This window comes from Haemaphysalis longicornis, unplaced genomic scaffold (genome assembly GCF_048455015.1).
Source record: "Haemaphysalis longicornis isolate Haplotype H1 unplaced genomic scaffold, Haemaphysalis longicornis Haplotype H1 scaffold_1, whole genome shotgun sequence".
Classification (NCBI taxonomy): Eukaryota; Metazoa; Arthropoda; class Arachnida; order Ixodida; family Ixodidae; genus Haemaphysalis; species Haemaphysalis longicornis.
The window spans coordinates 297,582,957-297,598,911 of record NW_027526203.1 but is presented as its reverse complement, the minus strand read 5'-3'; the positions used below and the strand labels follow the sequence as shown (position 1 = coordinate 297,598,911).

The following is a 15,955-nucleotide window of genomic DNA, read 5'->3' as shown; positions in this document are numbered from 1 at the left end:
TGAAAAACATGGAGCATCTCTGCGGGCACAAACGCCCGCTACATGCGCGACCGCGGCAAGCATCTGCCTGCACGGTCGACAAGCAGCCCACTGTGCAGTGTATGCACGATACGGCATACACCGCAGCAGCTAAAACTTGTCATCGCCCGCCAGAGCGGGACTATTGCTGAAAATCCGTTTGCAAATATGTAAAAGGGGGTGATAGTGCAGTGAAAGATTGCGCGGGGGATCGTCGTCATCGCGGCCTCGCAAAGCAGTGTCTGGATAACTGCGGCGATGCTGAGCCTTTCCCCAGACCTTGGGACGAGTTCACCGCAACAGCGCCGCATGCCGAAACGCTAGCGAGCCGCTATAGTCGTTGGTGGCAATCTTCAATTATTGTCGTTAGCGAGCATGTTGTGTTTGGAAGCCCGCATCTTGCCTTCAAACGCTCGTTTCCGCTCGTTCCCGCCGACGCGAGCACGACCAGCGCGAGGAGCCGTTCGATGCGGGCCGGCCACCGACTGACCCCGCTGAGCGGTAGCGGATGTAGTAGGCGGAGCTTGGCCGTCATCTGCTAAAAAAAGAAGCGCGACGTACCACCGAGCGGAGCCAATGGCTGCGCGCTTCTCGAACCAAGCATGTTTCCCTAGGTGGTGTTGCGCCTAAGGTCCCTGTATGTTTCAAAGGTAGCGCAAACTCTCTTCCCCGCGCCGTTTCCTCCTCGCCCGTCTGTCTCGGCCGCCATTAATGAGCGCCTCCCGTGGAGCGCGCCGCCGGACCGTTTCGTTTCGTATGCGCGGCGCGTTCAAGTGCTTGATAATGTACAGGAAGAACAGATTGCGATTGGTCAGTGCCTTACCTATCATGCCGCGTTTTGAGGGCAACAAACTGCGCGCTCGTGCCGGCCTATTTCAATCTCCTTTTCTGGTATCTCACCGGAGATTTAAAATATGGGACCGTTGTAGGAGATCAAAAACCTAGCATTTATACATTTCTGTTAAGTTCACAGATGTGCGGAAGAGCGCGTCAAACAGTTATGAGCGCCAGCAGAGTTCTAACCGCAGAACTGTACTAAAAGTTGGATTGATTGATTGATTGTAGGGTTTAACGCGCCGACGCAGCGCAGGCGATGAGGCGCGCCGTAGTGGAGAGCTCCGGATTAATTTTGACCACCTGGGGATCTTTAACGTGCGCCGAAATCTCGCACACACGGACGTTTTTGCTTTTCGCCTCCATCGAAAAGCGGCCGCCGCGGCCGGGAATCGAACCCGCGTCCTTACTAAAAGTTGGAACATGCACGCTGTGGGGATCCGCTTGATCCCCTTTCCTCCTCCCGCCAGCGCGATGTTCGAACGAGCGCGCTTTCCCGCGCACGTGACGTCACCTCGCGGGCCGACGCGCCGGCGGGCACCGACTGTCCCACCGCCGCTGTCGCTCCTCCTCGCCCGAGAACCTGCCTCCTCTCCTCCGCGCCTTATAACCGCGACGCGCACGTCAGTGGTGTTAACTTAGCGAGAAAGTCGCTAAATTTAGCGTGTTTTCAGTCGTGCTAGCGACAATTCTATCTCTTTGGAGTCTTAGCGACTTTTTTGGAGACTTTGAGAAATTGAATTACAGTGTGCTAAACAGGCATAAAATATTGTGAAACAGGGTAGTGCTCGGAACAAGCTTCGAAAAGTGACGCCAAAACAGGATCAAGCCTTTGTGGCGCTGCGATCTTTAGCGTGCAATGCGGCCGCAGGTGGCCGTCAGTAGCCGTTCCAAGCACTCAGCCAGTCAAAAACTAAAAATCTCCGAAAAAAGTAATTATCATCATCATTGCTTAGCGACTTTTCGTTATAATTGGCGACTTTTAGGAAGCGTCCTGGCGACTTTGCCCCCAAAAAAGTTAACAGCACTGGCGCACGTTTCGCGGGTCTCTCTCGGCTCTCTCGCTAGCTCTCGGGATGTCTCTCTGGCTCCAGGGGCTCGGAAAGGAGATGGAGGATAGAGTATAGGGAACGCGAGGGATCGCGGCTCGTATCGCACCCTCGCCGCCACACGTCCGGAGCGGGGCCCATGACCCCAATCGGACACGCGAGGTAGGCTCCCCCCCACCTCGCCGGCAGCCCCGTGTCGCCTCAGCCGTCGCGGCCCGCTAGAGCCCGGCCTCGAGGCGCGCGTCGGTACAGTGTAGTTCTTAACCCGGCCTTGGCGTTATTATGCACTGTACAACTGGGCCAATAAACCCCCTGGTTCGTCCTGGCCCCTTGGAGCCTGTCGTCGCCTGTGTCGGCGAGTCGAACCCGTCGCGGCGTCTCCCTTGTGGACGCCGCGTACCTCTCTGGGGCATTTTGGATGGGTCAGTTCCGGGCGTGGGGGGAACACCCTGAACCCCACTTAGGCCCACAAGGGACCGTTGAGCTCACATCGGCGCTCAACGTCTCTAACAAAGCTAGCCGGGGTGGTTCGCTATCCCGTAGCTAGACCCATTATGCCCACATTGGCGCCCAACACGGTATCGACACTGCGACGGCACAGGCCCCTTTGTTGGCCTTAGCCCATGTGCGACTTCCTGTGAAGTGAGCGGTTCGGCTTCCGAGCACGACGCTTCGGCGTAGCGTGCTCCCGCCGCTCACCGCTGTCCGCGAACCGAGGCAGTTATAGCCCAACCCGCGCCAGCATTTGGCTTTTGGGAGCACGACGCTTTTCGTCGTAGCGTGCTTCCGCGGCTGCCCGCGAACCGAGGCAATTATCGCCCGACCCGCGCCAGCATCTCCTGTGTTCTGTACGACTCAACGTAGTGGTGATCCTGAGCCTGCGAACTTGACGTACGATTTGAACCTGGAGCAGAGCCATACGCTCGCTACGTCGGAAACGAGAACACCTTTTGCTCGGACGACGTTAGCCTGCGGCCAATGTATATCCACGTGCAGACGCCAAACGGACTTTGTGGCCAAGTTTTCGTCTCGCCAAGGAGCCCCTTGCGCCTCGTCGGGGAGCCTCCTGCTCCGACGACGATAACGCGCATTCGTCCTACCGCGTGCATCATCGCACGTGTGGACGCCAAGGCCCTGTCGCAAAAGAGCACCTTTTGCTCCCACGACACGGCCGGGACAGCATAGCACATCCCCGCGCAGGCATTGTACAACGCTTTGTTGTTGATCTTGCCCGGCGCGCGTGAGATGCAGTGCGCTGAGTCCGCAGCTAGGCCCACTGGGGAGCACTCTGTTTCCCAGGCATAGCTCGCCTTACGATCTCGTGTTTCCAAAGCACGGCGGCCCGCTCGCCGCGTAGTGCTACGGACTACTTAGAGATCGGACCACACGTTCTGAACGAGTTTGACCGTTCCGTCGACAAAAGTTCGTTCGTAGTGGAGACGGACCACGTGGCATTCAGCTGGCTTAAGCGGATACGCGAACCACGCGTGCTGGCCATATAAGCTGCGCCCGTGAAAACATCACCGCGCGCAATGGGAGCGGTAGCACCACGTGGTGGCGGACACATGTCGTGAGCCCCCGTGGCCGCTTGAACGTTCCTAACGCGCCTAGCACCCGACTGGCCCCGTAGCCACGTGCTGAACGTCGGCCAGTTGGTGCGAGCCCCGAAGGGAATGCATGATGCATGCAAACGTTGCAATTCCCGGGCGATATCGCATATCGAGCAGACCCATTGTCAGCCGGTATTGCATCCAGCAGAGACGAGCAGGTGCCCGGTGATCAGAACGATCCGTGTTGTAAATATGATTTTAACTGGCTCTGTGTGAGTCGTGCTCTGTGTGAGCGGGCGACGCGGTCGCCGGAGGCTGCTAACCGCTTGTATTGGGGCCAGCCTCGAGCGCTTTGCAGCTCGTACTGCTGCAGGCGCGTTTTTCTCGGATTCGTATCTGCTACACGCTCAATGTCTCTCGCCGGAAGTGATCCCACCGAAGGAAATTCCCCCTGAAAGTTTCACGGTGGTGAGCACCCGCAGTTTGAGGAAGGTGTACGATACTTCCGTGACTCACGGGCGGCTGGGCGAGTGGCCGCAAGACTTTACAAAGTTGTGCCGCTCCACTACCTGGCCAGGCATGTAGCGAGCTGATCTCCACTATCCTCGCCCTTGCCGTTGCGCTAAAGGAAGGGAAACGCGAACGTGGCGGCAGATATTAGCCCCCGTCGCTAACCCGGAGTTCCTGACGCGCGCCGCACTTGACGGAACAAAAGACCACGTGCTCGAATGTGTTCGTCGGTGCGATCGTCGAAGGGAACGCAGCCAGGAATATGGCAATCCCCAGACGAGAGGCGCACCCGGGGACCACATGTTGTCCGCCGGCATCGCCTTTGGCAGAACAAACCTCCTCCGAACGCAGCAGTAAGGTCCGTTTGTAAATATGTAAATAGTAGGTCGTTTTGGCTCTGTGTGAGTCGCGCTCCGAGACGGAGCGGGCGACGCTGTCTCCGGAGGCCGATAACCGCTCGTGTTGCGGTAGGTCCCGTGCGCTATGCAGCCAGGCTGCTGCAAGCGCGTTTTTTATTTTTTGCCTCGGACCCGTGCTTGCAAGGAGCGGATGGGAGTTCTGCCGATAAAATCTCACCCGATAAGCCCCCACGAGGCTCAGTGAGGGTGGCGATTTGCCGCAGTCTAGGGAAGCCGCGTTGAGCTTCCCCGACTCGCGACAGGCCGGATAAGCGAACGACCGTAAGACTTTTACGAAGTTGTGTCACTCTGCGAAATAGACCGGCCGCGCACACAGCGATGAGGCTTTTTTCTTCTCGCTCGTGCCGCGCGTGCCACAGCGCGAAGTCCGGATCCCGCAAGCTATCCCACTTCATGCAGCCAATCGAGAGGCGCAACCACGGCAAAATGCGGCGTTCACTTGGGAACTCCATCCCGGTGGCCGTAGTCGTCGATTCCTTTCGGGCTGCCGCTGTTTGCTTCGCTGATGGGCGACATTTTCGCCCTGCGGAAGCACTAGGCATGCGCGATGAGGACAAAGGACCGCGATATTCACCCGTTTGGCTTTTTCCGCGGGTCTGATCATGCGTCCTCACGTCCAAGCGGAGCGTTGGCGCGGGGCGACGTTTCCACCCCATGACCAACCCTACCGAGCGCCAGTAAGCGCCAACGCCGCAGCCACGGAGAGGTTGCTTCGCGACGCCCGGCGGGGCAGCGAGTTTGCCCCCTCTCCTCAGTGGCGGGCGGAAGCAACGTTTATTGATACTTTTTCAGTTTCGGAACTGCGCCCTCCAAAGCGGGCGCGACTTTACCCTAGGCGCTGAGAGGGCGCTCCGGTCGCGAGTTGCGCTGTGCCGGCGGCAGCGGGGGCGGCTCCGGCGGCAGCGCTGACGGCATGGAGCGGCCAGTCCGCTGGGCTCAAAGTTGCGGCGGCGGTGCACTTGCGTATCTGCCCTACAAGTTTCTTCTTTCCGTCCGCGTTTGTATTTGCCCTTGTGCGAGAAACTTGCCTTTTCAGTGTATTCGGTTTGGGATGCTATTGAACAGTGCGGCCGTGGGTGAAAGCATTTCGTGACTCCGTCAACATGCTGTGTTTTCTTTCATGTGCTGGGCTTGGTGCAATGCCGACTTGCTTAACTCGCAGTCGGCTGTACGGGATTTTCCAGCCCACTTTAGCAGTGATGCTCGTGAGGAGGCTGGGCACATGCATCGTGCATGAGGCACATGCTTATGCCCTTTACAAAATGTACAACTGTGAGGAGACCCGCCGCGGTGGCTCAATGGCTAAGGCGTTGCGCTGCTGAGCACGAGGTCGCGGGTTCGATTCCTGGCCGCGGCGCCTGCTTTTCTGATGGAGGCGAAAAGCAAAAAACGCCCGTGTGTACGAGATTTCCGCGCACGTTAAAGCCCTCCACTACGGCGCGCCTCATCGCCTGCGTTGCGTCGGTGCCTTGAACCCCACAATCTATCAACAACTGTGAGGAAGAGGACGGAATGTAGCCTCATGCTAAAAAAACTATTAAAACAAAACAGACTAATGGACAAAAACAAAAATTCCTAATGCTAATTCAATATAACTATAAAACATACATTTTAAATCTCAGTATATATATACAAAACTTCCTAATTTATCCAGGATTTTGGGTTAGCTTTACCCACGGAACAATTTGATTTCTTTGAAACTACGAAGGATACGCGGATGTCTTTCATAAAGAAAGCATGCAGTTGCTGCGCATGGTTATCGGGAAATATCATTCGTGCTGCAACGAATTGCGCGATTGGCATGCCAAGCGAAATCGTGTGTGCACTTGACAGCTACTGCTACGCGAAAATTCATTTAAAATGCTGTCGTTCTTGGTATTTTAGCCCCCACTAAAAATCACAGGGCGTACGTACATCTCCTTGCATAATCGACCCGTTTCCAATAAATAGCGAACTGGAATAGCGCGGCAACAAAATGTTGAACAACTTCCGAGAACAGTTATTTCTTTTCGAGTACGCAGCCAGATCACAACCCGAGATGCCGGGGCGGAACGCTACGGGAGGGCCGGCATTTGCATGAGGGCGAAGTAGTCCAAGAGCGAAAAAAATCACGTGACCACCAACCGTATACGTAACATGTTACCCCACGTATTTATTTTTTTCTGGTGACGTTATATTTTTCTGACATTTTTTTTTTTTTCTCACGCGCGCGCTGCGTTTGCACGGCGTTGCACGCGCTCTCCGGCAAGTCGACGTTCTCATGTGGGGCCCATTATTCTTCTCTGTGCCTGCTCTAGGTTCAAGCGCACAGAGCTTTTCTTGCGCGCTGACATCCCAGCGCTCACATGCGGTTTACGTAATGCTTTCCTTCCGTCTGGAGCAGGAAGGCGAAAACCACTACTTAAGCGCTGCGCATGTTTGCTGTGACGCTTCATCAATACCTAAGTGTGTTATTGATGTGTAAGTAAGTTTCGACATCTCTTTAAACGTTGCCCAGTCGGCACCAGCTTCTTTAAACTTTGCATGTGAAGTGTAACTGTAGGGGCATTTTTCTAAATATCTGAGGGTGACTGGGAAGTGGTCACTGCCATAGGGATTTGTATCCACTTCCCATTCGATGGACGGAAAAAGAACGGGGGAGCCTATAGCCAGACCAATGTATGAATATGTGTGGTGTGCTGCATTGTAGTATGTCGGCTGCTTTTTGTTAAAGAGACAAGCTCCGGAGGACAAGAGAAAGTTTTCTATCAAGCGGCCCCGGGAATCTGTGCGTTCCGATCCCCATAGTGGGCTGTGCGCATTAAGGTCACCAACTAGTAAAAACGGTTCTGGCAGTTGATCTATAAGGGACTCAAATTCGTAACTGGACAAACGATATTCAGGGGGAATGCACAGTGAGCAAATTGTTGTTAACATGTTGATAATTGCCCGAACAGCAACCGCTTCTAGGCCGGTGCGCAAATGAATAGATTGACAAGGGACAGCTTTTCGCATAACGATTGCCACGCCACCCGAGCAGTGCGAGCAGCTGTCTCTGTCTCTTCTAAATACTGAGTATTGGTTTAGGAAGTTGGTATGCTTAGGGTTCAAGTGAGTCTCTTGTAGACACAGGACGGTTGCTTGAGTTTTGTGTAGGATTTCATATATATCATCTAGGTTTTTAATTAATCCCCTACAGTTCCACTGCATAGCTATTTGTGCTACCATAAATGTTTAAAGAAGATTTTGGCTGGTGAAGACTAGGGATGGATGTATCACCTACCACACTTAGGTATGATTTGGGCCAGTGACACGGGGGGCTGCTGGCTTTTTTCCCCGCCCCGCCATGGAGCGCTGTTCTTTCACCGCCTTTGGCGCTGGCTGAGACGGTGCCATTTCCATGTCCTCGTCTGAGTGCTGGGACAGCGACGAGATGGAGTCCTTGCGGCCTCCGACACGGAATATGTTCGAAGTGGAGGAAGGAATCCCTCCCACCAGAGTTTGTTGCATGTTGGATGCAGAGGTGGTCGAAGGAGCCACCACATCTACATCCATGGCCACCTGAGGTCTGGTAGCCGGAGGAAGGGGACCAACGGCAGAGCCGTCACTCCTGGCATTCGTGGCCGACGCAACACTTGCGGGTGCCACAGGTGTTGTGTCAGCTGGTTGGGCTGCCTTAGGCAGCACCTCGGGGGGCTGGGGCGGCACCAAGTCTGCTTCATAGTACTGGGTGGCCGCAGTGACTAGACACCGCTCTGCCCCCCGGCGAGCCACGTCGGCATACTTCGCAGAAGCAAAGGCGCTGAGCCTTTTACGCGCTTCTAGGTAAGAGATGTTCTCATTGACTTTAAGATTGATTATTTTCTTCTCAAGTTTGAATGTTTCACACGTCCTTGAGTACGCTGTGTGCGGGCCACCGCAGTTCGGACATTTGATCAAAGTGCTGTTGCAATTCCCTTTGGGGTGGTTGTGCTCTGAGCACTTTGCACACGTTAAACGCCCACGGCAGTTGTTAGTACTGTGCCCATAACGTTGGCACTTAAAGCACCGACGCGGGTTGGGGACGTATGGTCGGACGGTACAACGAAGAAAGCCTGCATTCACAAATTCAGGTAAGGTACTACGGTCAAAGGTGAGGACAACATGTTTGGTTTTGATTTCCTGATTTTCTCGACGCATGGTGATCCTCCTTGCTGCAATGACGCCCTGGTCGCGCAGGCCCTCGAGGATGTCCGAGTCAGTTTCATTGTAGAGATCAGATTCGGATATGACACCTTGGGATGTATTTAGCGTTCGGTGGGGAGTGACTGATTTTCAGGTCGCCAATGAGGGTTTGTTCAAGGAGCTTTTTTGATTGAGCCGGGTTGTTTACTTCTACAAGGATTTCTCCAGAGGTCAGTTTCTTGGCTTTGTAGTGTTTTCCTACAACATGTTCAATGCACTTAGCTATTAAGAAAACGGATGTAGATGTCACTGGCTTTGTACTGTCTTCGGATGCGATGATCAAGAACCGGGGAAAGTTGTCAGGTATTTGGAACGATAGGGCAGGCAATGGGGTAAAATTCGCTTCGGTGCGGCCCCTTTTCGGGGGCCGATCAGTGGGTTTAGAAAATTTTGAAAGAACCATGCAGCATGGAAAAAAAAGCAGGGAACGGGGGTACTTTCTTCGCTCGGTTTACCCTGATGCCGAGAGAGGTCCCGGCGCTCCCTGCCTGGTAAACAGACAGGGAGCCCATCCGCCGGAGCTTGACCACGGCTCCGACGGCCACCGTTTGTGGTTTCTACCCTTCACCTTAAAACTCCTAGCCACGGTAGGATACAGCACGAGTATGGGGGCTCGGGGTCCGCGGTGTTGCCAATACCGTCACCAAGATTACTGAAGGTGCCCCGTGCGGGGACCAAAAATTTACTTCGCCGACAATAACGCACATCGACTATCAGAAACTAAAAGTTTTCGAGGCAGGATTACCGAGATAAGTAGTGCCTACAGACCCGGACATCCGTCGAAAAGGGTTAGCATTTGTTGGAACGCACAAGCTGCCTTTATTGTGCAATATACGAAATAAACACGAGTGGAGGATTTCCTTACATAGGACAGGTCGCTTCAAGGCCGCGAACTGGAAATGTGAAATGTCTCACCTCCAAGGCTGCGGTCGATCTTTGCAATCCAAGATGGCGCGTGGAGTGTTGGCACCTTAGGCCGCCCGCCATTCCATGTTCGCTTGATCCCGACCTTGGCGGTGCGCGGCTTCTGCATTAAAATAAAACATGACGTTGAAGACTGCCACTGGTTGTGGGGGAACACCAAAGTGAAGTTTTGGCGAAAGTTCCATCCGAACGAGAACTTGGCACACTGAAGAACCGTGCATGTTTTCATTTTTTTTCCCCATAAAAAAAGGATAGTCAAAGATGATAATCAGACCTGCCAACCTAGCAATGTGAAAATTCGGGAGACTGCGGGGTGGGTAGGTGGTTTTTAAGGGTGTGTATTTTAGTTCTTGCATCATAAAAACTATTCCTGGTTCTTTAAGCGGACAGCATGAAACTTCTTTACTTGTGAAAAGACCTGGCTGTCGCGGACTTCGCAAGCTTCAAAAACTTCTCAGGATAAATCTGCTCAAAAGAATGTCGGGTTTGGTGACACTTTACTGTAAAGAAGTCACTTAGGTTCTTGTTTTCTTAACCTTGCCAGAGTCTTTCAATGATTTGAAGGACTCATGGTGCTAAAGATACTTCCACATTCAGCATTGCTGCACGCAATGGCAAGTAGCGACAGCATCACCTTTGCATTCCACCAAACTTCCCTTGTTGGACTTCGTCCCGCACATCTACAATGAACTACAAGTATGGTGGCGAGTGCTCTTCCGCAGCTCTGCAAATGTGGCAGCATAAATAACTAACGTACGTGCCCGATTAAAAATGACCTCTCCGCTGGGGCGGCCACTTTCGGGAGATTTTAGATAGCATTCGTACAATCAGGAGATGTGGTCAAAATTTGGAAGTCTCCCGGGCAATTTGGGAGAGTTGGCAGGTATGGATAATACAAGTGAAAACAAAAAATCTACATATTTAAAAAAAATGGTGATTCTTCGACCTGCATGTCCCCTCTGGGCTTTGGGCTTGGCAGCACAATGCCTTAGACCCTCATATACAGCAGCAGGAAGTTTCAAGGGAAACTGGAGGGGTTTCAGAAACAAGGACTACAGCTGGTTTTCACTTTTGTTGCAGAGTCTCTCTGATAACCAATAAGCTCCTGGACCTCCCGGCCTGGTAGACAGACAGGGAGTCCATCAGAGGACACACGGCCAAAACGTCGACAGTCAATGGTTGATCTCTGTACAGACGGCCCGACACGCTCGCAGTATTTTTTTTACGCAGGTTCTTCCAGGATTGGCAGGGAAGGGGATGAAAAGGCAACACGAGTGTAGTGGACCGCGAGGTCCACCGGCTGCCACGTCGTCATGAGAAAGCGGAGAGCAAACGTCATATCTATGAGGGCTTCAATCCGCCTCTTTCATTGCAGTGTGCTGCCACCTAGCGTGCCTAGCGGAAGTTGAAGCTGTAGGGTTTGCCGTCGTTTCCTCTGGCTGCGTTCTCGTTGTATGCACGGCAATCCCACATTACGGCGAGGAGCAGCCGATGTTTTTCTTCTGTGTTGGTGTTATAACGCCTTAAGATGACTGCTCTGGTCATCACATAATACCAGGCGGCTTCTTATCACTGAATGAGGGCTGGTAGAGAAATCTCTGACAGATCCGTGTGCCGTCCGAGTAGCAGAGCGAGCAGTACTTGGAGTCGTCTGGCATGAACTGCGATCGCCAGCTCAACAAAGGCCGGCAGTTCGCAAAATGCCTTTAAGCGCTGGACACATGTACGATTGGTACACGCGATTCGCATGCGACTGATCGTTACGACTGTCGCCACGACTAGTCGTACGCGTGAATTTGAGACGGCCCGATGCGCGCATGAGATGCGTCGTCGGCGTCGCTCCGCCCACTGTTTTTGCTCCATGGTCAACTACGATGATCGCTGAGCTGAATTTGTAGATTCTGCGCGTTTGTTCGCAAGAAATGGATAAAGCAAGCAACCGTGAAGCGTTTTATGCCTTCGGAAAACAGTCTGTGCACACGCCGGCCGCGCCTGCCAGCTCGGCACACTCAGCGGCTCGAACCGGCGCAGACCACGGTAGCAACCGTGCTTGTCGCTGCTCTATTGAATCAATCTGATCGCTAAAAAGTTCCACATGCAAGAAAGTAGGTGTTAGTGTGGTGAAAAATTGTGCTAGGGATTGTTGTCAGGGCTTATTTTAAAAGCGGCGATCAGATATATCTGCCGCGATGCAAGCCTACGCTGACCGGTCGCCGCGGCGCGCGGTGCGCCGAGCGGCCGAGAGATGGCGATACTTGCGCGGAAGCATCGAAACAGGCTACGCAGATGTCTTGGTCACCGATCGCTCAAACGGCAGTTATAACTTAAATAGAGTTCCACATGCGAGAAAGGGGATGATAGTGTAGTGAAAAGTTGTGTTGCAGATTGTCATTCGCAGCTGCACAGATAGCAGCGATCAAATATCCGCCAGGATGTTAAGCCTAAAGTTCCCATCACCCGAGCCGACGCGAGCGACACAAACCGCCGTAGCCGATCGCGTGTGGCCGACGGGAAGCGATAGAAGCCGACACCGTTCCTTTTTCGGCACTCCGAGTTACAGCGGAACGCAGCACAAGTTGTGGGCATTGTTCCGCGCACAACGAGCACACACAAAAAATCAAACGATGTAAATACAACCACGACCCCTTCCCGCTTGTGCGGGAGCTGTGGGGAATGTCGTCTGCTGCCCCTACTGGACTGCTTAGGGACTTGGCCGCTAGGGGATTGCGCATGCGCAGTGGGGTTGTGAAAGAGGCGGATTGACCTCGCCGTGGGTGCAGCACAAGGGTGCAGCGTGAGCGCGTGCCACCGCTTCGTTGCCAGAGGTGAAGCTGATGATGAGCGTCGTCCTCCATGCCTGAAGAGGAAGAGGTGCCACCAGCGAGCACAGTGCCACCAGCGAGCACAGTACATTTCGTGGCAAGGGAAAGGGGGGAGGAGGGGTGCATTGTCCCCGAGTTATCTCCCCTTGCGGCCCGTTGCCGGCGCTGCCCGACAACGCAAAATGCCGTAGCGGTCCAATGTCAGGCTATGCCAGACATGGGTGTTCAAAGTTAGATTTTGCAATGTTTTTCCTTGCGCTGTGCCCGCTTTCTTTGTATGCACTATTTAACTCTTGCGCGACCACGCCATAAGCGTTCACAAGTGAACATTGATTTTCAAACCTCCCGCAAAAATTAAAAACGGCGCTATTCAGACAACTGACGCCATCTAGCGTGTTCATTAGAAACCCCTTTCAGTTTCATGATCTTTGTTTACATTTCGTGTCGGTAGATGGCGTCACGAGGGAAATTGGAAACCAAGGTAGCGGCGAGTTGGGCGAAAATGGCGTCCTGTTTTACTGCGCGCTCGGCAAAGGCAGACAGCGGTTTGAGGGACTTCGGCCACTGCTGCTGCCGCTTTTTTTTTGCCCCAGCCTCAGACTTCGACTGGTGCTGCCAGAGAAGGTTCATTTTTGACTTCGCGCTGTATTTAAAAAAAAAAACATGCCTAATATCTGATGACAGCGGCATTACTTTCATGTGTAGGGTCCGGACAACGTGCAATGAAGATATTTTGCCAAATGCACTGCGCCATATGGCGTTATCACCTTCGTGATAGCCTGGCGCTGGTGTAAAATTAGCACCGCGGACTGATGCATGCAGCTTCTCAAGCGCGGTAATTTTTTTTATTGCTTTTTACCACTGAAGTGATAATGGCTTTGTGTCAGAACGCAAACAAGTATGCTTGGATGCATAATTAAGACAGACCGACTGACTCTCGAGTGGCTTTGCGGAGTGCCAAACCTGTCACGGCAGCTAGGTTCGTAGGCCTGCAAAAATCCAGAACTTGGTGAACAGCGTCATTGATGTATATATTGAATCATAGCTTAGGGACGCAGAAACATTTTGCATATCCTAAAATAATTTTTAGACTCAGTAAAATGCCTATTTGTGTTTTGTGTACACCTTTTCTCTGAATTTTCGCTCTGTTGCCCAATAAACTGTCAATAATTACACCTTTTACAAAACTACTGCTGTTTGTATGAAAGAGAACAATATAAGCTACAATTTCGTGCATAGCAATGCTAAATGTGTCCAAGTAGCCAAAGAGAAAAAAAAAGTTTTCTGGAAGCACTCAAAAATCGGCCGTCTTTCCGGGGTCACGGAAGAGTTAACGGATACGTGAACTTTGTTCAAATTTTCTTCTTCTCGCACTAGGGTGCAGCACTATGTTCAGCACAGGCCTTCTGGATTCCAGAGCGTTTTCAGTTCAAATTTTCTTCTTCTCGCACTAGGGTGCAGCACTATGTTCAGCACAGGCCTTCTGGATTCCAGAGCGTTTTCAGATGCGCGCTGTTCGCCAAGAAGCATGGCAGCTTTCTCATTGCATGCTTTCTACGGTGGTGCACATTTCAGTGAAGAAGAGAACTGCATGCCTCCATCAGTTAGTGTTGGTGATTCAACAGAAGCGAGCAACGAAGACCACGATGCCGGTGGAGAGAGCACCGTGCAGATTGTTACACTGTGAACTAAGCATTTCGAAATGGTGGCGAAAGCTTTTATTCTGGCATCTAGAGGTTTCTATACTCGAGAGGCACACACAGCTGCAGAATCATGGCGAAGAAGAGGAGGGAACCTGCAGCACCGCCACATACTCATCCAAGAGCTGGGAGGTGATCTGACGGCTCGAACCAAAAAGTGGGGCCCGTCTGCATGTATGGAGTACGAGGAAAGGCTAGACAGGACAAGCCATTTCACCTACAAACTCCCGGGCCAAAGCAACAAGGAAGGACTGTGCCATTTTTTCTGCAAGGAAACTTTCTGCAAAACTTGCAGCAAAAACCCCGGCCTGCACCCAAAAACTGCTTCGAGTGGTTTCGCATGCTGCTCAAATACTGGTAAAGGTGTTGCAAGCAGAATTTTAAAAAAATAGTCATAATAATAATAAAAGTCCTGTTTTTCTTGCATAGTTCGCGTGGGTTTTTTTTTTTTTTTTTTGCAGCACCAGAAACTGGCAAAATAGCTGTGGACCAGAGTGACTGGAAATTGGGTGAAAGGTCTGGGCTGCAAAGGGGGAAAGCTGTGCTGCACTGGGAAGATGCGCTCTTAAGGTCTTACATTAAATATTTCATAAAACCGAATGTATCCCTAAGGAGTGCTGTGCTACACACCGAGACCCTTTTAAGAACATACGATGGCCCAAGAGCCTTTTGATATATACCCCCATATAAGATGCCATGAATGCCCATGAAGCGCTACACACTGAGCCCTTTGAAGTCGGTTGCACAAATCTACAAAGATGCACTGCTGGGAACAAATTCTTTCAGTGGAAATATAAAGGGCCCAATATCAATGCATGAAGGCCCTCGCACCTTTTATTAACGCCATTTTCACACGTGGCCAAAGTGAGACAAATCAAACGTTGCCGACAGGCAGACGGGTTTTCACGTTGAGCCCAGACAACAATGCTTTAGTATTTTTTAAGGTATGTTGACATGCGAGGTTCTGGAGTACGTACGCACACTGTTGGCACCGTAGCACAGGCAGGCACAGCTGTACTTACCAGCGTTGGGCCGGTGTTGTCCACGGGGGTGTGGAGGCACAGGCCTCCTGGCTCCACCCTGAAACGACTCTCGGCGGCGCAGCTACCATGCAGCTGCCAGGAGCGCCGAGAGCCGTTTCAGGATTGAGCCGGCCGTGGTGGAGGGGGCCGCGCAGGTGGCACTCCCAAAGCCTGGACTGGCAGCACCTGAATGGCAGAGTGTGCGAGTGTGAGCTCCTGTATCACCTCCATCATTTACCTGCGAACATTGAGTACATAGCGAGAAAGCACAGGGGAACACAGTCAAGATAAAGAGTACGAATTGAAGATAAACAGTAAAAACACAACCTGGGGTTGAGGTAATTTTGTTTAGAGAACTTAGTTTGGGAAACGTGTGATCAGAACTATATCAGAACGTGTGATCAGAACTATATAAGTGGCAGGGACCAAGAAACTATATATTCCATGCTTCAAAACTACACCTGGGCTATGAGGCGCACTTGTACAACAGAAGCCAAAGTCTCAATGCACGGGTGCTTTCATTATTCACACAAGTTTGGTTCATTCGAAGGATTGGCGAGTTAAAATCACTGACACCATTTTTAATGCACACTTCGCTCAAATAAGCCCTATAATTAGGAAAAAAAGGGAACAGCGATGCGACCGACTGGCTCATTTCCCACAACAGAACTTGTGATGTCATATGCCCAGCTGTGCAATTGGTTGAGGCCAGCAAATGCAAACTCAAATTAGGCAGGGCTTATGATTATGAGCACGCCGAATGGTGGAGTAAACAATGAAAGTTACGAAAATACACGTAAACATAGAAGTACCAATGCGCACTGCTGTTGGTACTGGTCGCGCTATGCTTGTTTAAGCTGCACATAAGTCTGTCACTTTGGAGTTGTCTTGCACGACACTGGCC

The 15,955-nt window shown here is 52.2% G+C and overlaps 1 protein-coding gene across 1 annotated transcript in view; it reads right to left on the bottom strand.

Moving 5' to 3' along the window:
* Positions 1-15,955, bottom strand: part of LOC144159237 (uncharacterized) — a 51,225-nt gene that overhangs the window by 29,909 nt on the left and 5,361 nt on the right. The window contains exons 2-3 of the mRNA XM_077690608.1: positions 15,052-15,289; positions 9,499-9,610 (exon numbers count right to left, since the gene is read on the bottom strand). The gene's annotated coding sequence lies outside the window, so the exon portion shown is untranslated. The remainder of the gene's footprint in view (positions 1-9,498; positions 9,611-15,051; positions 15,290-15,955) is intronic.